This window comes from Triturus cristatus, chromosome 3_1, assembly GCF_964204655.1.
Source record: "Triturus cristatus chromosome 3_1, aTriCri1.1, whole genome shotgun sequence".
Taxonomy (NCBI): Eukaryota; Metazoa; Chordata; class Amphibia; order Caudata; family Salamandridae; genus Triturus; species Triturus cristatus.
Window position 1 is genome coordinate 790,273,096 of NC_140583.1, and position 21,682 is coordinate 790,294,777.

Consider the following 21,682-nt stretch of genomic DNA (forward strand, 5'->3'; position numbering starts at 1 on the left):
ACATTCAAGTTCACGCTATATATAACAAGCATTGGCATAGCCAATAGGTCTCGCTTTTGGGACCTTATAAGTATTTAGTTATGCAACTGTTGCATGGCTAAACACTTATAAGGTCCCAAAGGCGAGACCTATTGGCTATGCCAATGCTTGTTTTCTTTCTAATCTCGACACCGGTGCTTTACTTTTAATGTTAAAAGTAAAGCGCGGGTGCCGCGAGTATAGCAAAAGTAAAGATATAGATGTTGGTTTCCATTTCTTTACTTTTGCTATAATCGCGGCACCTGTGCTTTACTTTTAATGTTAAAAGTAAAGCACCGGTGCCGCGATTAGCAAGCTAAATATGCTACTGCGGGCCACAGCTTGCAGTGCGCCACATGGCGCCTCTGCTGAAGCGCACGCCCACACACATGCACTGCAAGCTGTAGCCGGCGGTAACATTTTTTAAAGCCCTTACTAAAGTCTCTCCGAGCAGCGCATGCGCGCCGACTCAGCGAGACCTAAAAATGAAAAAACAAAGCCACGGAAGTATTCGAATGCCAGTCAGGTGCTCAGCAAAGCCTGTTATTTTCCTTTAAATACCAGAACGCCGTCTTCTATAAAACAGTCTAATTTTAAGTGATGCTATGAATTTCAAATCCGGTGCACACTATGCACATCATAAATCTAAAATCTGTGGTTTTGTGAAAATCGTGATGCACTCTGTTTATCATGTGCAATTTCCTCCAGGTGTGTGGGGATGTGTGTGTTCAAGGATCTATCACGGTGTGTGTGTGTGGTAGACTGTTGCACAGCTTAAGGATGATATTTTAGGTTTTGAAATATCTTTGTCATTATGGTTGTCTTTATGAATGCCTAGTGTAGGCTGGGGGTGGGGGGGGGGGGGGGCGGGGTCAATTCTGCACTGCCAGGGTTAATGATACCTCAGACTTCCTTTAGCTGCAGGAGTGCAGAATTAACAGGCATTCGGCCTCCAACTTTTGTCCTCTATAGTGGTTGTGATATGCACATAATGTACTTCAGCAGCTACTTGCTACCATATGTAATTAATAGTTCATCCAAAATCTACATAGAGTTGGATGTGCAGTAATTGATACATAATACTGAAATAATTTGAATGGCTGAATGTTTAATGAAATCAAAAGAAAACGGTTACAATCATGAAATAAACAGACAATAAACAAATTTTCATTGTTAGTGCTTGAAAAGTAATCAGATACTCATTTTCAAATCTTCAAATCATCAGAAATAAACTAGTCGAGTAAAATCAAATACTCATTTCCAAGTTATCCTAACAATCATCAGGAAGATCTCAGCTTCTGAAGTAATCAGATGGTCCTTTTCAAGTCATTCTCAACTCATCAGGTAAAGAGCTTGATGAGGTCAGATGATGAGAAAATGACTTCTAAAGTAGTTTGATGATCATCATCATCTGATGACTCTGGGATGGCTTCTAAAGTAATCCTGTTTGGACCTGGGCAGTGCCACATAGACAGCCTGTGTCAGCTTGAGCACCTATTTGACCCCATGCAGACTTCAAGAGAGCACTTATGTTGATGGCCTTCCTCCCATGGACGAGGATTTTTATGAGGCATTCGATGCCTCCATACAAAGGGCAGTTGCAGAGGCCATAACTCAGTTAATAACACCTGTGTTAGCCAATGCAAGAAATTGTAGTTCGCAAGCTACGCCCCCACACCAGAGCATGAAACTCCTTTCCCAAAAGGAAGTGTTCTAGGGTGGATCAGGATGCCTTAAACCGTATTAAACTGGTTATCCTTGCCCAAACACAGCCCCTTCTGGGCCCCTTTGACCTGACGGTGCCACTCTTCCATCTCCTTCCTACTTCTCTCAATATGGGGCATGGAGACGGCTCCCATGGCGACTCTTATGAGCAGCCTGGCCCCTCAAGACCATGGCTTCCTCCCTCCGCACCCAATTCTTCCAAACACAAGACAGCAGACATGCTGGACCCTGATGAAATCATTCACTCTTGTTCAACGGAATGGGCCCTAGCGGTGAAGGTAGCAAAGTATGTGGATGGCCGTCTGCGCAAACTTCTAGAAAAAGAAGCTTACAGCTGCCTCTGAGAGGAATGTCCTCGCCCCACTGTGGAGGGCAAAGTTGCCCTTATCCCCTAAATACTAGAATGTACGCATTCTTGGCTGAATTTATCAGGGACCCCAAGAAGGGGATCAATAGGTCATGGCGTTTGTGCCAAGACAAGCTCCTTCATGCGGTGAGACCCAAGACAAAGATCCGGAATTTGGCGGCCATCATTTTCTTAGGGAATGCAAACTGCACCCTATCCCCATAACATCACAGCTCCCTCCTTATCAAACTGGACCCCAAATTGGTGGGTGGGGGGGGGGGTACAGGGGACACTGGCTTTCCCAGAAACTGGGGCGGTGGCTCAAGCCACCTTTTATTCCCTAGACAAGGCCCAGACCTACATAAAGCGCATCTTCAACCGCCATGTTTTCCACAGATCAGCCGTGGCAGGGGTCGCGCAACCGGCCGCCTCTACTAGCAGTCCTCCCGGGGACAAGGCTCCAGGTGTGAGCAATACCAGGACCTAGCCCGCTTCACCAGAAGACTCGGAAGAGGCTGCACCAGGGGACACACCTCCAGCTCTCAGTACCAACGGTGAGTGTTCCCCCTTCTTCCCACATAAAAGTAGGGGGCTGTCTGGCAACATTCTTCAACGCATGGTATCTCTCACGACTTTCAGACCATACGAGGCTTTAAAATAGAATTCAACGGGTTGCCCCCACCAGCAGGTGTGGCCCAGCCCTCTGACATTTTCCGCCACAGAGAGCAACCTCATAAATACAGAGGTTACTGCACTGCTTGACAAAGGGACCATATGCTGTACCAACCACATCCCAAGGGCTCCATCAGCAATCTATTCCTGGTCGACAAACAGGATGGGGGTCAACGTCTGGTAATAAATCTCAGGAAATTCCATGAACGGGTGGTGTACCGCCATTTCAAGATGGAAGGAATCCATCTTCTATGCAATGCCATCCAGCCATTCGAGCAGATGGTGTGTCTGGACCTGAAAGAAGCTTATCTAACAGCCCCAATATTTCCGTGTTTCCTTCAGTTCATATAGCAGGACCAGATGTTCGAGTTCACTATTCTCCCCTTCTGGCTCTCTTTGGCATAGGGGTGCTTCACAAAGTTCCTCAAATAGTAGTAGAGCACCTGCAAGCTCAGGGGATGAGGATAATCATCTGCCTGGACGACATGCTCATTATATATGCATGCCCCAAAAAAGTCTGTTGCTACAGCTTCAGACGACAGTAGACCTCTGACAGTTTAGGGTTTATGATCAACAAGAGCAAGTCACTCCTAATTCCTTCTCATACTATGGAGTGTCTGGGCTCTGTGACGGATTCCTTGTCAGCAACTTTGAGTCCTTCATCGCTGAAGGTGGCAAAGATTTGACAACAAATGAGGTAAAACTCTGGGCAGGCCCTACACTTTCCTCCTGCAGCTAGCATAGCTGGAGGGTTGCAACCCTCCTCCATTCAGGCAATCTTCAAAGGACCGCTACACTGCCGAGCGCTTCAGAGTCTCAAAGACCATCACTTGCAAGAATGACTTGCGCACTCCCAACTGATACGCGAGTCAGATAAAGCAAACGCAGAGATTCAGTTGCGGCTCATCCACATGGCGGCATTGATCTTCAGATCCAGACCTGGTCATCGAGTCCAATGCAAGCACATCGAACTAGTGACCCCGCTGTGGGGAACTCTCCACAGGAGGAAGCAGGTCACAAGACGACCAGCAATTGCAGATCAACTGTCTGGAGCTCCTGGCGGGGTTCTTTGCGGTTCGCTATTTAACCAAGGACAGAATCCATTCTTGTATCCTCCTCAAGATGGACAATGTGTCAGCAGTGCGATACATCAACCATCTGGGGGAACCAGACAGTAAACAATCAGTTCTGACGAGGAATTTTTGGCAATTCTGCCTGGACCACCATATCTCGGTCACAGCCAAATACCTTCGTGGGCAAGCGGATCAAGTAGTGGATTGGCACTCTTGCCACCTTCACAATTCGAGCCTCTGGAAACTGGATTCAGGGGGTCTTCTTGATCATGGACAACAAGGTGCCTTTCTGGGAGGACCAGGTTGCCTCTCGGTTGGACCACCAGTTGACTCGGATTTACAGTTGGTCTTGCTTTCCCTTTCAGATAATACAGAATCTGCCACACGGTGGCTCACACCCAACGAAGCAGGAGACATAACAGCAACACCTTTAGAAAAGGTTTTTAGAATAAGGCTTGGGGTTTTATTGTACACATGCTCTCTAACAGAAAAGGCTTTCCCACATGCCAAATTCACAACATTCAAATACACAAAGATATATACATGTTTATATGTAAGCAATAATAACACACTCGGTAAATGCAACAGTTAAATGCATGAGTAATACCATGAATAAACAAGCAGCAAATAATATGAGATAAGACTCAAGCAAATATAATATAGGACGTCCTGCAAGAGATCAGAAAGATATATAGACACTAGATACATCAAATGATTAATTTGGATGTGCACCTCAGTCACACATCACAAAGAAAACACCTCAAATGACCACAGCCACTAGAACTACGCATCACAATGGCACTAGTCGGAAACAAATCACCTCACCCGATCGTTCACTCGACATTCTTACCAATTCTCGCTGGGGGGCCCGTTTACAGCTGGCTTGGACTCTCAACTGGGACTCATGTTCCGTTTGTCTTACAGCAGTACATCTACTCTGTGAGCGCCAAACCCAACTGTCAACAAACCTTAGCTTTATAGTCTCAAAACTCGCACTAGAAGGTTCGAGGAAACTTCCCCCGGGCCAGAGGAATCTAACCAGGCCGGGCCAGCTTCCAAGCAAGCATTCCATGGCAGGAAGGAGTTCCCACGTTCCCCCTACAATCTTGCATGTTCCAGCCTTTATCTTGACCAAGCTCACGAAAGCCTTCCAGGGTACATTAAACAATCTCTCACAAAAACAATCCTTGAACGTGATTAACCCAAACAACTTGCAAGCATTGCTGTGCACGCAGATAAAGCACAGGCGAGGCAGAGGCAGAATTCAGGATGACATGAAGCCATGTCCAAGTCAATAGTAATAACTTCATAATACTTCCAATGTACAACACAATGCTCATTTGTGCACCACTGTTTATAGCATCACGTGCTTCATCTCGCAATGTACAAACACAGAGCACATTTGTGCACCACTGCTTATAGCACCACATACTTCATCTCTAAATGTACAACAAAGTGCACTGCACTTCGAGACCAAAAAGTACATCCCACGCCTCACTTTCTCTCTCATGCTTTCAAATGCACATCCCACACGTTCTGTTCTTGACAAGGCTGTTCTACTCTGACAGCTCCCACTGAAAGACTGCAAGATTATAAGAAATAAACCTTTAAGAGAAGAAAAGCATATGCAGGACATCATACATTCAGGCTAGGATACAATAACACACCAAAGTCAATTAAAATAATGGTAGTCAAAGGTCATCATAGGGTGTCAGACCACAAGAGTGCCTCTAGCACTATACAGTTGGAGACCAGATCTGCAAGCGGCGGCAACCAATGCAATCCTTCAAGACTGGACGTAGGAAAGTGCTTATGCCTTTCCTCCATTCTCAATGATCACTAGGATGTCGGCACCGGTCAGGAGGCAGTAGGCAAAAGTAATCTTAGTGACAGCAGTTTGGAGGTCATGAATTTGGTTTCCAGGTCTGATGGAACTTTCTTGTGATTCTTCAATCCTTCTCCCCACAATTTTCAATCTCTCTTGCTCGACCCAAACCTCTTTCCATACTGCCTGATAGCGGAAGGCTCTCGCAGCCTCATGATTTGGTGAATTACAGGCAACGTTGGAAAATCCCATAATTTTTTAGCCAGGCTGAAATCTTCTTGTACAAGGCATGGGCAGAAAACCCGACCAAACGGAACAAATGGGCATGTGTACTACGGGCCTGGATCGCGTGGATGCAGACATAGTTCTAATACTGGATTTCTTGTCAGATTTGTCCTCTAAAGGTTTGGCATACCGCTCCATCAATGTTTTTCACACCACTATTACTGCGGATCATGTTCAGATTGATGGCCCCCCCTGTGGGGGAGCACCCTTTTGTTAAGAGCCTACTGCGGGGTATAGGTCTCTTTAACCCGGGAACATTGATAATCGACCCCGTGGGATGTGAATCGAGTCCTCAATCTTTTTCGCTCATAGAAATCCAATCAATTCCAGCCACAGAAGGAACTTAGAGCCAAGCTGGCCATGTTACTGTGCCTAGTGTTATGTAGAAGGGTTTCTGAGCTAAAACTGGGTAACTAGTTTAAAGAAATGTCAGTGTTTAGTAGGCTTCCCTGAGTGCAGGCTGACTCCAGGCGCAAATACAGCAATTACCCATCAATATAAATTCAAAGCCAATTTTCTGATGTTTCTGAAGTTTCCTTTTTTGGGCCTTTCAAGTCCTAGTGTTGACCACAACTTTTGCAACTCGTTGTAGATTCAGGACTTTTCCTTCACAGAAATGGGAGGCAATGTTGTGATTTTGTTTCAGAGAGTTTGACTTTTGGAGGGCATACTGGTTAGGAAAAAAGTGGATCTCGAACTCTGGATTCTCCAGGGATCTAATGCTTGGAAATATCTGTGGCTGGTAGGTGCAGACCCATAGAGTGCTCCAATTTGCAGGGAACCACTACCATAAAAGTCTGCCTAATCCAAACATTTTGTGCCTTTCCTGACCCTTGCAATTAGCCCAACCACACCCATGGGGCACCGATTTTAGAAGGAGCAGTGTGAGATCAAGGATTGAGAGCATCATTTGTCTTATCTACTGAAATTATCTATAGGTTTAGTTTCCTATTGTAAGTAAATGTGCACACAACACATTTTCAAAAAACACCCTCAGAATTGCCTGACATAATACATGATTTGACATTTGGAGCGGTACAAATAAAACTGCTCTAGAAACTTAGATTCTTGACTCCTTCCCTCCTATACCTAAAATCGACATCCTTGTGGCTCGTTCAGTCAACCTATCCTCTCCCCTCACCATAGTCCTTGTATACCGCCCGCCCTACACTACGCCCCATTTTCTACCAGATTTACAGGAACTCCTAGCTACTCTAGTGATTAATAATTCATCAGTCCTCTTGCTTGGCGATTTTAACTATTGGCCTGGCGACCCTAGGGAAGATCATGCCTACAAAGATTTCTCTGACACCCTACGTTGCTTCAACTTCACTCCCCATATTCATGCCCCTACTCACGTTCACGGTCACTCTTGACCAGATCTGGTCAGCAAATCGGGCTCTTTCTCTGACCACTATTCTTCCCTGCACTTGGTCAGACGACTTGCTCATTTCCTTTTCCATCGATCTTACAGTCACCGATAAGTCCTCCCTACCTAAAAACGTCCTTGCCCGCAACTGGAATCAGGTCGATTTTAATTCCCTCCATTCCTCTCTGATGACCTCTTCCCCGGATCTATCGGCTCTTTCCCTTGATCTTCTAGTTGATGCCATTAACACCTGGCTCTCCACCTCTTGTGATCGGATTGCCCCGCTTAGGACGGTTAAAACCTGTCGCCTCCACGAAGCCAACAAATGGTTCTCCAGCGATCTTAAAATCCTCAAACTGGCCCTTCGTCAGTCAGAGCGCCAGTGGAGACGTAACTACTGCCCCGCCCTGAGGGAACAATATCGGTCCCGCCTAACTAACTACAAGAGAGCCATCCTCTCAGCCAAATCAGACTACTTTTCTGGTAAAATTCTACAAGCGGCCAATAAATCCAAGGAGATTTTCTCCATTGTTCACAACCTGGCCGCATCTGATAGAGTCAACCCCAATCTCATTCCCTCACTTACCTTCTGTCTTTCTCTCAACGACTACTTTTTTGATAAAATCACTAACATCAAATCTAACACCCCCCCCCCCCCCCCCCCATCTTCCCCACTCCCTCCCTTTTCTTCTCCCTCTATCTTCCTCCCTTACCCATTTCTCTCTCATCTCGAAAGAATCTTTTCTGAGTCTGCTCATGAAGGTCAAATCAGGCTCTCCCGCCGACTGGGGACCAGCACGCATCCTGAGAGAGCTACTTGTTGGCTGCCCTGATCCCCCTCGGTTTCTCTTGAATTCATCTATTTCTCAGGGAAAAGTACCTTCTCAATTTAAATCGGCCACTGTCATTCCCATCCTAAAGAAACCTGGATCTGACCCCACTCTCCACTCCAATTTTAGGCCCATTTCCCTGCTCCCGTACACTTGGGCAAGATCCTGGAGTCATATTACCTCTTGCCTCTCAACTTATATTGAGGACAATCATCTCTTGGCTTCCCACCAGGCCGGTTTTCGTCCAGTTCACTCGACCGAATCCGTGGTGCTCTCTGTCTTGGATGAACTCAAGAATAAGGCTGACTCCAACTGCCCCCAAGCCTTGGTGCTCCTTGATCTTTCTGCCGCCTTTGACACGGTCGACCAATCCATCCTCCTCGATCGTGTCAGGGCGGCAGGCATCCAGGGCACCGCCCTTTCTTGGCTTGCGTCCTTTCGCCAAGGCCGGCTGCAGGCGTTTCAGCTCTCTGGTTTCTCTGCCCCGCCACGCACTGTGACTTGTGGTGTTTCCCAGGGTTCTTCTCTTACCCCCTCCTTTTCAACCTCTACATCTACCCTCATTGTTTCTTTGCTCAATATGGAGGTCTCCGTGTATAACTACGCGGATGACCTTCAGTTAATATTTGATCTCTCCTCCTCCACTAAGTCCCTTTCCAAAATTCAAACCACCCTGATTTTTATCTCTGATTGGATGAGTTTAAATCATCTTAAACTCAACCCGGATAAAACGGAACTGATCTTGACTGGTGGGACCTCCAGCCCTTGGTCTTCCGCTTTCTGGCCTTCCGGCTTTGGTCCCTCCCCGGCCCCTTCTGTCTCAGTCAGAACCCTTGGCATCAAAATCACCCAGGATCTCTCCATGCGCCCACAGGTCAGCTCCGTTGTTTCCTCTTGTTTTCTATCCCTCCGGATTATCCGCAAGATCTCTCGTTACTTCGCTTTTGATGCCCTAAAAATTATTATTTTAGCCATGGTTCTCTCTCGCCTGGACTATGGCAACTGTCTCTATGTGGGAATCCCCGCCTGTGAGCTGCGGCGCCTTCAGGCCATTCAGAATCAGGCGGCCCGTCTTATTTACCAACTCCCCAAATTCCATCACACTTTTCCCCTTCTCAAATCCCTCCATTGGCTTCCCATTCTGTATCGCACCCTTTTCAAAATGGGATGCATAGTTTTCATGGCCCGTGCTCGCACTGCCCCTCTCTATCAACTCTATGGTCACCCACTATACTACCAGTCGCACTCTCCGCTCCTCCAGTCAGGCTCTTCTCACCATTCCTCGTTTCCGCAAAACAAGAACAGGCGGCACTAGGTTTTCTGTTCTCGCCCCCCGTTTTTGGAACGATCTTCCCTTCTACATCAGATCTATTCCCACTTACTCTCTTTTTAGGAAAGCACTCAAGACTCACCTGTTCACCCAGGAGTTTTCCTCACTCTAACCTCTCTCGCCTTTCCCTCTGTTCCACGTAATCTATTAGCGCCAGTAAACCGCTTGGTCACAGTGCGCTCTACAAATACTTTCCACTTCAACTTGAGTACATTTCAAAACTGTGCGACTTTCATTCAGACCTTTTTTATTCTTTAGGGTTTCCTTATGAAGTGGTTGGTACAGAATGAGCAAACTGTGGCAAAGCAAATCGGTCTCACCATTGAGACCTACTGTCTTTGCCAATTGCTTTTTCGGCAGTGCTGTACAGCGTAGGGACAATGTGCGGCATACTCAAAATATATTTTTTAATATATATATCAACGCTCCAGTTTCCAAAACAGAAACACTGCACCCGCAGGATCCCAACAAAAATGTATTTATTCAACAAGGAACGCGTTTTCGGCGTGCTGCCTTCATCAGCTTGTTACATAAATCTGCACATTCTGTCATGATGACAGAATGTGCAGATTTATGTAACAAGCTGATGAAGGCAGCACGCCGAAAACGCGTTCCTTGTTGAATAAATACATCTTTGTTGGGATCCCGCGAGTGCAGTGTTTTGGAAACTGGAATATAATATATATATATATATATATATATATATATATATATATATATATATATATATATATATATATATATATATATATATATATATATATATATATTATTTTTTTAAAGGCAATCGCGTTATTCCACGAATGCGCATATGCGTCAGAAAGCATGTGCATGCTAGTGGAATGATGCAGGCACCCTTTGTTTTCAACGTTTAATTACAAGTCAATCTGGTGGATGCCATATGGACCATTCTTACGGCAAGAAAGTATTAATTTAAAAATAAATAAACAAACATGCTTGAATTGGGGAACAATAGATGAATGATTGTAGGTAGGGTTAAAAAAAAAAAAACAGCATACAGTGGGTCGAATCATAAGAGGGAGAAAACATCAAAGAAGCATACAGGCAAGGGAGCCTGACTAACGTGTGAGGCACAGAACCATACAGAAGACAGAACAACAGAGAGCAGGAGAGGTGAGCAGCATAAAAGGGTAACAGCTACAAGATACATGCACTCCTGGAGAGCTTAAGCAAAAAGAAACAAGAAATGCAGTAACGTCTCTGCACTCTACGCGATGTGAGTGAAAACAGTTGTGCGGTCATCGGCGCTTATTAAGGTGCCAACTACAGTGGCCGATTGGCCCGAACTACATGAGACCTTAAGTTCTAAAATGGACACGATTCACACCAACTAATGCAAGGAACCCACATGGTGGTGTGTGGACATTGGATGGCCTATTGGCTTTAGAGGATTAGACAATACAAATGAATTTGCCGAGAGAAAGTCCACTATGTGAATAAAACGTATTGACTGTCTTTGCTGTAACACTTGGAGTTCGGTCTTTATCAAGCAAAATAAACATAACATTTTGAAATTATAATGGGATTTTTCTCTGTATCAAGTGTGGTGCACCTCTATTGCTATGATTATTTTGGTGTATAGTGTGGATCGTTGATCATTCAAACACAAGGCTGAAAACACTTTTCGGGCCTCCCTTTATTTAAAATATTCAAACTGGCTGGCCAAATCCAGAGCACTTAACCTATCAAGGAATACCGGAATTGCAATCTCTTACTTCCTTTCAATGGGCCCTACACTCACTCCGCCACCTCGGACTGAATTTAACCCCTTTCTTGGCAACCTGGATGCAGGGGAATTGTTCGGAATACAGGAAATCAGTAGTAAAAGAATTACAGAACTGGAAATCGCTCTCAATCTCCTGGCTTGAACGACTCAATGCGATTAAAATGTCTATCCTGCCAAAAATCCTATACCTATTCCAAACATTACCAACCCCTATTCCACAAGCAGACATATTACACCTGTAGTGAGACCTGAACATGTTCATTTGAGGTGGGAAGCACCCAAGATTCCCTACCTAACCCCAAAAGCTACCTAGGGATAAGGGGGGCTTGGTGTGTCCCAATCTCCTGGAGTATTATTGGGCATCACTTGGATACATTTCGGAGTGGGTGGTCCGTGAAAGTGAGAAGTACCGGTTCCATATGGATCGGCCGGTGGCCAGTAGACCACTTTGGGACCTAGCTTGACTCCCGCCGCTTGCTCGGCCTCGCAGTGCTCACATAGCCACTCCTACAAAGACAGTGCTGGATATCTGGGATAAGGTTGCAGTGCAAAGGGTCCTCACCTCCTTTCCATCTCCCAACACTCCGCTGGCACGCAACCTTGACTTTCCTCCGGCTCTAAAACCGCAATCCTTCCCGGAGTGGAGAGAGGGCGAGTGCCGCACGATCAAGGATCTTTTTGAGGGGGATCAATCCAAAACTTTTGACCAATGCAAACAAGCCGATCAACTAACGGACAAGTCTCTATTGCAATATTGCCAACTCCGACACTGGCTACTCACACCCTTAAACACCCAAGGGGCAACACGGCCACTCACCTCCTTTGAATTGCTAGTGAGGTCATATGACTGCTCTAGAGGCCTGATCTCTCGTACTTATAAATTACTACATCACTCCACCCTGATCAGAGTTCATTCTTATCAAACGCAATGGCATGCAGAAGCTGCAGAAGAGATCTTCCCGAAACAAATGATGCTCCCTGCTTCTTCTCCCTCCAGGTAGCGCTGTCAAGCTACAATGGGTACTTCAAACATATCTGGTGGTCCTGCCCATCTTTTACTCTCTACTAGAAAGATGTTTTGAGCCACATTAAAGATACCATTGGCTTACCCATACCGAACACATATTCGGTGGTGGTATTGGGAATCCGGCCCTTAGCACTCACTGCCATGACACACTGATTGGCATCTCATTTCACACATGCTAACCAGCTACTAGCCCCTCATTGGAAGAAGCCCACCCCATCGCCCTATGGTTCACTTGACTATGGCATGTTATGGCGATGGAACTTGTCTCATGCCAACTGACACATACAGAAACTAAATTTACATGCATTTGGCAACCACTGATTGACCACTTTTCCAAATTTGAACACACATGTTTTGTCCCTCCTAGATTCCGTGCTCTCCAACTCTTTGAAGATCTCTCACTTGCCCAGGGGGATGGAACATCACGTGAGAGTCCCAGACCTGATGTTTTAGAGAATTTGAAGCCCCCTACCGGTCCCCCATGGGAACGTTTGTCGAGCTTTAATAGGAGCATTCTCCCTTCATCCCACCTCCCCTCTTGGCTACCTATCCTCTTTTTTTCCCTCCCCCCCTTTTTTTCCTCTTGTTGCCCCCCCCCCTTTTTTCTCTGTAGCCACAGTTGGCAGCCTTCTAGCAAGACACTACTATGCTTTTCATTTACATGATACCAGATATACGAGGCCTACTGTTATACTAATATGTCGGTGTAGCTTGTAAAGCAAAATGTACATTAATGCAATGACTGTTCTAGGTCTCCATGTTGTGGTACACAACTTTAATCTTTCAAAAACAAATTTGAAAATAAAACAAAATAAACAAAACTCAAACTGGGAGAAATACACTGTCCAGAGTCAAAAAACACTGGCAATCCTTTTACGCAGACACTTCTGGAAGGACCCAATCCTCAGAATACCTCGGGATATAAAAGGATGCACAACCCGGGAATGTTAAGCCGAGGACGCAGAATATGAAAGAAGCACGAAGGCAGCGTCCACACTGTATTGGAATTAGAAGCATAGTAGAACAGTTGGGATTAGGAATCAATACATTTGAACACCAGTACGAAGAACAAAGTGGCGACAGTGCGAGGAAGAAAGTGGTGACACTTTTGGAAGGATCATAATCCTCAGAGTACCACGGAATATAAAGGAAGCGCAACCCGGAAATGCCGTTAGCCGAGGACACAGAATATGAAAGAAGCACAAAGGCAGCGTCCACACTGTGTTGGAATTAGAAGCATAGTAGAACAGTTGGGATTAGGAATCAATACATTTGAACATCAGTACGAAGAACAAAGTGGCGACAGTGCGGTTGAACAAAGTGGCAACAGTGCAGTGAACTTGCCAAGTGCAAGTAGGGATTGCCGCCTGCATATCGAGGAAATGTGCTTCTAAGTGAAGATGAAATGGAGGCTGTGAAGGCATGGTCACTGGTAATAAACTTTTGCATCAGCAGAAGAAAACTGAGCGAGGTCTCCCCTATGTAAGACATATTTGCAGCTGGCCCTGATGGGAATTCGTGTATATATATATTCAATAAATGCGGCAAGACAGTTTCAACCTCAAATAACAGAAGAAATACACAAATCACTCACTGGAGTGCTCTAAATCAAAGTTGCCTGATATAGGCCCATAATAGGGTATGTCTTTTAAAAACCATTATTAGACATATGAACGCATGCTATTAGGGGTTACACAAATTTAGGATTTATTCTCTTTATTTTGCCACTTGTAGCGTCCTACAACTGTGTACACCCTGGGGGAGACCTTCAGTTTAATTTAAAGTTCCCGAAAAGGAGGTTCGAAACACATTGGCATTTGTATGATGTTAAATCTGTCAAAGCATTGGATGATCCCCTAATGGCAGGAATGTAATAAAATCAAGACGCCACAGTCACCTGTATTGGGAATGAGAGCCACGCACTGTGGGTCCACTGGACTCCAACACCCAGGCTCCCTCGCTCGGTCTCCACCGCCTTGTCACTCCAGCAGCGCCCGGAGGCGCATTTAAGCACCAGCGGACTCCCGCAGCGCGGGACGAGCGCTGGCGAAGCCCAGGCCAAGGGCGGGCCCGTCCTTGCCCGTCATCGCCAGGAAGAGGCAAGGCAGGACCATCCCCCTTTATTCTGGACTCTGGGATCGTGATGCTGATGGCCTCTTAAGGTACTGTGCGATCTGATTGTGATATATACTTGGACAGAACTTAGACGACAAAAATCACATGGACTGAAACTCTTTGTACAACCTACATCTGGTCTTTTGTTGTATGGTAATCCGGTAATCTGGAACGGAGCTTTATCACTCCATAGCACCTTGGGCGCTATTCACCTGGCAGGCTATTGTTATTTAACAGCCGCAAACACTTATTTTAGGCAAAACAATGGGCAAAAGGAAAACTATGGAAGGAATGGGAGGAGGAGTTGGAGCTATTGGTGGGGTCAGCAAGGGGAAAAAGGCAAGGCAATTACACAAACATGCAGGAAGTAACTGCGTGTTGGATAGAATAGATTCTATTATTACTGAATGTGAAGGAATTTTAGAAGCTGATAACACCAGTGCCCCACACCAAAGGCCAATCCCCTCCTAAAAATACCAACCTACCCCACCTAACCAACATTCCATCAATGTTTCATAAGCCCACTCGAAAGGGGAGCACCACACCTAGCAACGACATACCACTAGTGCCATCGTTAGTACAGGTGAGGGATTCTTACCCCCAAAACCCCTTCACTTGTATTGGTGAGTCTCAGCCCGATCCTACTATACCTTGAGTCAGTGGATCCCAAACTTTTTCAACCCACAGCTCCCTTGACCCATTGGCCATTGCCCATGGCTCCCCACTGTTACTTTTTTTGGGAGATTGAGGTGGATGTAAGCCTGGCCTCGGGAGTACTTGCATTTTTCTCCTTCAAAATAACTGGGATGAAGCTTATTAAGGTATTATAATCATATACGCAGGGTGTTTCGTATTTTTTAAGGCGGCCCCTCTAATAAAATATACCTACTTTCACTTCTTTGCCCACGCCATTTTTAGAGTACCCTCTCAAACTTTTTTACCCCACTTACAGTGCTAAATAGCACGCCTATGCATGTACGCCCAATTGCCAAAGTGTTTCTGCACTTGAAGAATATTTGCATGCACTCCCATTTCTACCCATGTCATACGTGCAAACAAACCTGTCTCAGCAGGGTGACTCATGATTTTTTAAACCACACACAGCTTTATTTTTGCTGTCTCCTCCCTAAAATTGCCTCCAAATCAATGCAAGTAAAATAAATTCCTCAGATCTTTTTTTAAACATCCCTCTATCTTGCTTCCAAATGTTGACATTATGCCGTGTATGGTCTTTTACTTCCCTGTGCTCAAGGAGAGAGCAGGCATGTCTGGAAATGCGTGTGTACTGAAAGAAATGTGCACCGGAAGTACCTAGGTTTCAAGTACAAATGTAAATACTTAATAATACTTAGTGTGTTTAATAGACAGGACAATTGTACTCTCCTGATAACTTGCATTGGTGTGAAATGCATTTGGAAAAAAACTGAACTATTAACGAGTCTAACAAAATAATTCAGTCATCTTCTGCTTACTTTGGGTGTGTGGGAAACGTGGGAATCCAGTGAAATATGCAGGTCATCTTCCTCGACATACCATCAATTAAGCACTACGTTTACAGCTTTACGTAAGTCACTTACAAACCATCGACATCATGCGTTTAAGTCTAATTAGTTTAACTGAAGCCAACAGGCCCTTCAACATCAAATGCATGAAAGTGCTTGGTGCGCGGCTCCCCTGGCTATGTTTGACGGCTCCCCCGGGAACCACAGCACACAGTTTGGGAACCACTGCCTTGAGTAAACAGGTTCTCACCCCTGGCGGACTTGCCTGACAGTTATAGGGACGGAACGCCCCAGCTGCCATGCATATCCACCTCAGGGTCCAACGAAGAGCCAAACTTTGACCCAGGACACACCGAAGCTTGTCAGCATGCTTAGGTCTGAGATAGGAACTATGAGGCTAATGACTGAAAAACGTACTGCCCTGGTCAAATCCTTACTTCAAAAGGACCATCATTCCCTGCAGCATGCAAATCCCTCATCTGAGCATTGATTACAACCTCAGATGGTTTGCACGCCGACTATCAAGGAAAGAGGCACAACAGGCTGTGGGCCTTCCTTACCCCTCCCTATCCCATTAACACCTAAGCATACCCCTCCAATTCCCAGGATTAACTATTTAAATAAACCCAAAACCAGCAATAACAAGGATCATTACAGGCCAGTCGCTCTTCAGGTTTCCACAAATTTTGCAAGTTCCATCACTATCTCAGGTACAGCGCCCTCTTCAGACAGTTAAACAGGAGCGGAATTATCCAGGTACTCCTCATCAGCCCCATGGCTTAAACATTTTCATGGTTAATGTCCCCAGGCTGGGCCTAAAGAGTGGTCCTGAAATTGAAGACTCCCTAACCAATAAAACTATTCACTGGATTTGGCATGTTAGGGGCTGCCGTTCAGTGATATGAGACGACATTTCCAGGGCCCGGAGATGCACGTCCCCTGCCCAGCCCGTGGACTGTATGGAGCTTACCATGACTAGAGTGGCATTGGCTGAAAAGCTCCTTGCACTGGAGTATCGCAACTGCTCCCCGGACACGTCATCCATACAGCTCAGGCGGCTTCCAATCGCCACTGGGGGCAGGCCTCCTGCCAGAAAACCATCCACCGCCTCAGCGGGATCGACTTCTATGGAAGCCATCGATTGACTACAGGGTGACCCTCAACTGCACCAGGAATCACACCTTACACCCCTCCACTGATTAAAACTGGCCCTCATAACATCTCAGGTCTTTGCATTGACCCTCAGCCACTGATTGATAGTTGGGGGGGGGGGGGGGGGGGGGGGGGAGAGGTATCAAATAGCGCACATATTGATACAAGGAGGGTTCAGGAAGTGGAACTCCTTACACACCTAGACCCCCTGACACAATCTCATGTCCTATTTCTCACTTAGTCAGCACACTTTAGGCAGGAACAACGTCTTTGCCCCAGCTTCATATCATCATCTGAAGATATCTTGGAATGTGGCAGGGTTAAGTAGCAAATTGTCAATCCTACATTGGAAGAAACTGATCGAGGGCTTTGACATTTGTATTTTCCAGGAAACCTGGAGTCAGGTTTCTCTTTATAAGTCAGGCTACACTTGCTTTTGCTCACCATCCACTACTATGGGGAGAGGGCGTCCTTCGGGGGGTCTTATCTGGGTGAACATTGCCTTGGGATGCCGAATTATTATACATCCAAGTCTGAGTCAACATCCTATGGCTTACCATTAGGTGACCCAGAGGGGGAAGGAGGGGAAGTTCTCTCGATCTGTTCAATTGCTACATAAGGGGGACCAGAAGGAGGCAGACCATCACCCATTGTTACGACACTAGAAGAAATGTTAGCTAGTAGTTTGCCCCACTCAAGAGCTGTGGTAGCAGCAGACTTCAATTGCACTTTTGAGCCCCTGGACACAGAGGACATGATGGGGGTCGAGGATGACGATAGGAAATGGGATGGTACCTCACTTAACATACTCCCCGTTAAAAGATGGACTCAGCTGGCAATCCAACTTAATGCACCTACCCTAGAGTATGGCTTAAGGGCAACAAATGGTAGGACACCATCTGATGTTCAGTGGGCCAACAACAATAACAAAGTCAGTTGCCAGTCACACATTGATTACATCTTATTAGATGTAAGGCTCTGGGGAGACACAACAGACATGTTTGTAGGTTCCACCATCGATAGTGACCACAACCCTCTCTGCGCGAATGTTGAGTTTCCATGGGCTATCCGTAGCAACCTCGAGAGTACTAGAACGTTAGCCCTTGCCAAAGAGGTTATTCCTTCAAATTGTAAACGCTTTTTAAAATGGCGCAAGGTCTCCTTGCATGAATCAAAATTAGATGGTATTTGACAAGTCCTGACCCTGAACACAGAGTTACAGTCCGCAGCTTCAGATTTAGGGGGGGGGGGGGGAATGACAGATGTCCCCATTATCCACTCATGCACAATGTAAATGGAGCAACTGAGCACATACTTTGAAGCACCAGGCAAGAGTGGTAAGCTGAACGTTCCCCCAAAAGGATTGCATCCATGGTACACAAAAGATTGTAGGCACAAAAGACACCGCCTAGCTATAGCGATAAGAAACAAGGATCGCCCCTTGATCAAGACAGCTAGGAAGAAATATAGAGTAGCTTTGCACTCTGCAAAGATCAGGTGGGATTAAGGGCACTGGCAGGGACTGAAAAACGTGCTCATCCAAGGACACCAACCTATTTTGGACACTAGTTAGCCGGGGCAATGAGAAAGATTCATGCCCACTCCCTAGACCCATCCCAAGACAGGATTGGTACGATCATTTTGGGAAGCTCAATTCTGCCCCAGAGGCCATACAGGACCATGTGTCCCCTTAGTTTACTCTGGGGATGGCAATGCTAGTAAGCCTTTTTTCCTGGATGAAATTGAAGCTGCACTGAGGAAGATAGTTACTGCCAAAGCAGCCAGATCAGATGGCCTGCCTCGAGATCCATTTCTCACAGGCATTAAGAATTGGGCACACTATATCTTTGTACTTATTAATGCTATTGCTAGTGGTTGCCCAGCACCAGAGTCCTGGAAGGGGGCGGAGGTGGTCCCAATTTACAAAAAGGGTGCCAGAGAGGACCCCTCAAATTACAGACCAATAAGTCCGATTGATGCAATGCAGAAAGTTTTTAGGAGAGTCCTCTTGCAGAGGATCCAATCAAAGACAGAGGACGAAGACATCCTTTCCCAATACCAGGCGGGCTTCAGAGCTAGTACCGAACGGTCATCCGGGTATTTAGGCTGCTTCTGATATACAGGAAAGTTGTGGTAATCGGCAAGGACAGTCTCTATCTTGCGTTCATCGATCTAAAGACTGCCTTTGACCTGGTGCCCATAAACAAGCTGTGGCAGATACTTGGACACATGGGATTCCCTCCCTTAATTCTTTACCTGCTGGTCCGACTACAAGAGGGCAATAACGCTCAGGTGAGATGGGGTCGCAAGGCCAGTTGACGGATAAGATCCCCATCAACAGGGGAGTCAGCCAGGGCTGTGTCATGGCACCCACCCTATTCTCTTTATAGGTGAATTGGGTAGTCCGCTTTCTACAAGAAGACCTAGCTGATGCCCCAAACCTGGCAGGCGACAAGGTCCCAACTCTCCTGTTTGCGGACGACACCCTATTGCTGTCCAAGACCCCGACAGGGCTGCAAAAATTACTAAATAGATTTCAGTCCTTCTGTGACTCTCAAGGTTGGTCATCAACTCCACAAAAACCAAGTTCATGGCTTGCAACCCCCACAAATCATTTAGAAATAATTTAATGCTGGATGGGACTCAGTTGGAAACAGTCAGTACCTTAGACTATCTTGGTACCCGACTGATAAAATGTCATGGAGCCCCCATTTAGCCAAGATGCTCATAAGTCATAGACGTGTTCAAAGAACATCGTCTCGGGCAAAGCAGGCCAGTTGCCCCGGCTCACTGTCTCCGACGCCAAAGCAGTTAGCTCAGCTCTATATGGAGCTGAGCTTTGGGGGTTCAGCAATGTATAGGATATCTGTAGATCTGAGTGCAGGTTTCTGAGGGGTTTTGTGATGCTTCCGAGCAATGTCCCATTAACACCTCTAATGCTCAATATGGACAGGCGGTCGTTCAGAGATATTGCCAAGCTACGCCCGTTGGTTTTTTGGGTCCGTATAAGGCGGACCCCTGAACTTTTTAATTATGCAACAGCACTAACTGAGGTGATGAGCTTAGATATTGAGCATAGAGTTAACTGGATAACCAGTATCAGGAAAACATTGACAGCTCTGGGTCTTAAAGAATCCTGGGATAGGCAAATTCACCCTAGCAAGATGGAGTTAAAGCGATTGTACTGGGACTGGATTGATAGCTAGGGGCATAGAAAGACACATGTGGGCAGACTGACAGAGGAATTTTATCACCACAAGCAGAACAGAACACTTGAACCACATCTGGATATAATCCAGGTACCACGTGACAGGATGCTATATATGCACTTCAGGATTGGTACGCTTACTATTCGCGCATTAAACTCAAAATGGCACCTCCCTGAACAGCCAGCAGATGACTGCCCTTGTTGTAGAGTCCCGTTGGAGTGCATCGCTCATGTCATGTTTGCTTGACCTGCATACAAAGTGGCAAGGTCTATATGGCTCAAACCAATCTGTGCACCATGTTGCAGAGTGTAGGGCCACGATTAACCTTAAAAAGGCGCCAGAAATCCCAATTTTCTCCAGTTTCCTCCATAAGCATGGTCTATCGACCCAGTCAAAAGCAGTTAAGAAATCTACAAACTAACTTTAAATTATCTGTCATTTCATTGTGACGTTTGTCAATTAATTATTTTAAGAGTCCGAAGTCATCAATGACAGTGCTTTGGTCGGAAACCTGTCTGGGACATTGGAATTACAGCCTTAGAAAAAGCCCAGTCCTTCAGGTGGTCTGTTATGTTTGCAGCAAAGATTTTTCCAGTTGTATCCAACAGGGCTATCTGTCTGTAGTTACCAGGGGACAACCGGGAGCCCTTCAAGATTGGAATGACGATACTCCCTGTCCACGATTTGGGAATTTAACCAGTTTTATAGCTGTAACTAAACAGTAGATCCAGGAACTTGCTCCACCCTTCAGGGATATTTTTGAGAAGTATAACTGGGATTTAATCCGGAGCCATCGCTGCAGAGGCTCTGGCCCTCCTGATGTACAATTTGATTTGTTTCTACCAAGGGGAAATCTTTGTCTACTTCTAGACCTAACCTCTTTGTACAAGCAGATCTTTGATCATGTTCATCTAGATTTTTTTTGTAGAGCTCTACTAGATACTATTCCCAGTCATTCTGGAAAACCGGAGATGCCATTGGAGATTTCCGGGCTCCGGTTGCTTTTGCAATTAGACGCCAAAACGGTTGCTTGTTTTTTTGAGAAATTGCCAGCTGGAGATCAATCCAATTTTTATCCATAGTTTCTCTTTTCTTGACCAGTCTCCTTTTCTCTCGTATCTTTTGTAAGATGGAGGTTTCTTTTTCCTTTCAGCAGAAAATTGCTGTCTGATTAAGCGGTTAATCCGTCTTGATTATCTGTCTTGCGGTATACGTCAATAGCGTTACTTACATTTCTTAGCGATTTTAAATTAAAACCAAGAGCAGCTGGATTCTGGACAGCTTGAACTACCGCCAGAAGGATCTGTTCAAAATTTAGGACTGGGTTATTTTATTTTTTAGTTCGAAGCAGCTGTTGAGTGGTAATCAAAGTATCCAGCTTATTTACGTTGTAAATATTCCATATTACTCTGCCCACCTTATGGGATATAAGAGTGACTCCATTCATATGAGATAAG

The 21,682-nt window shown here is 45.7% G+C and overlaps 1 protein-coding gene across 7 annotated transcripts in view; it reads right to left on the reverse strand.

The window, feature by feature from the left end:
* RBM44 (RNA binding motif protein 44) overlaps positions 1-21,682 on the reverse strand; it is a 2,201,010-nt gene that overhangs the window by 1,495,524 nt on the left and 683,804 nt on the right. The gene's annotated exons all lie outside the window — the stretch shown is intronic.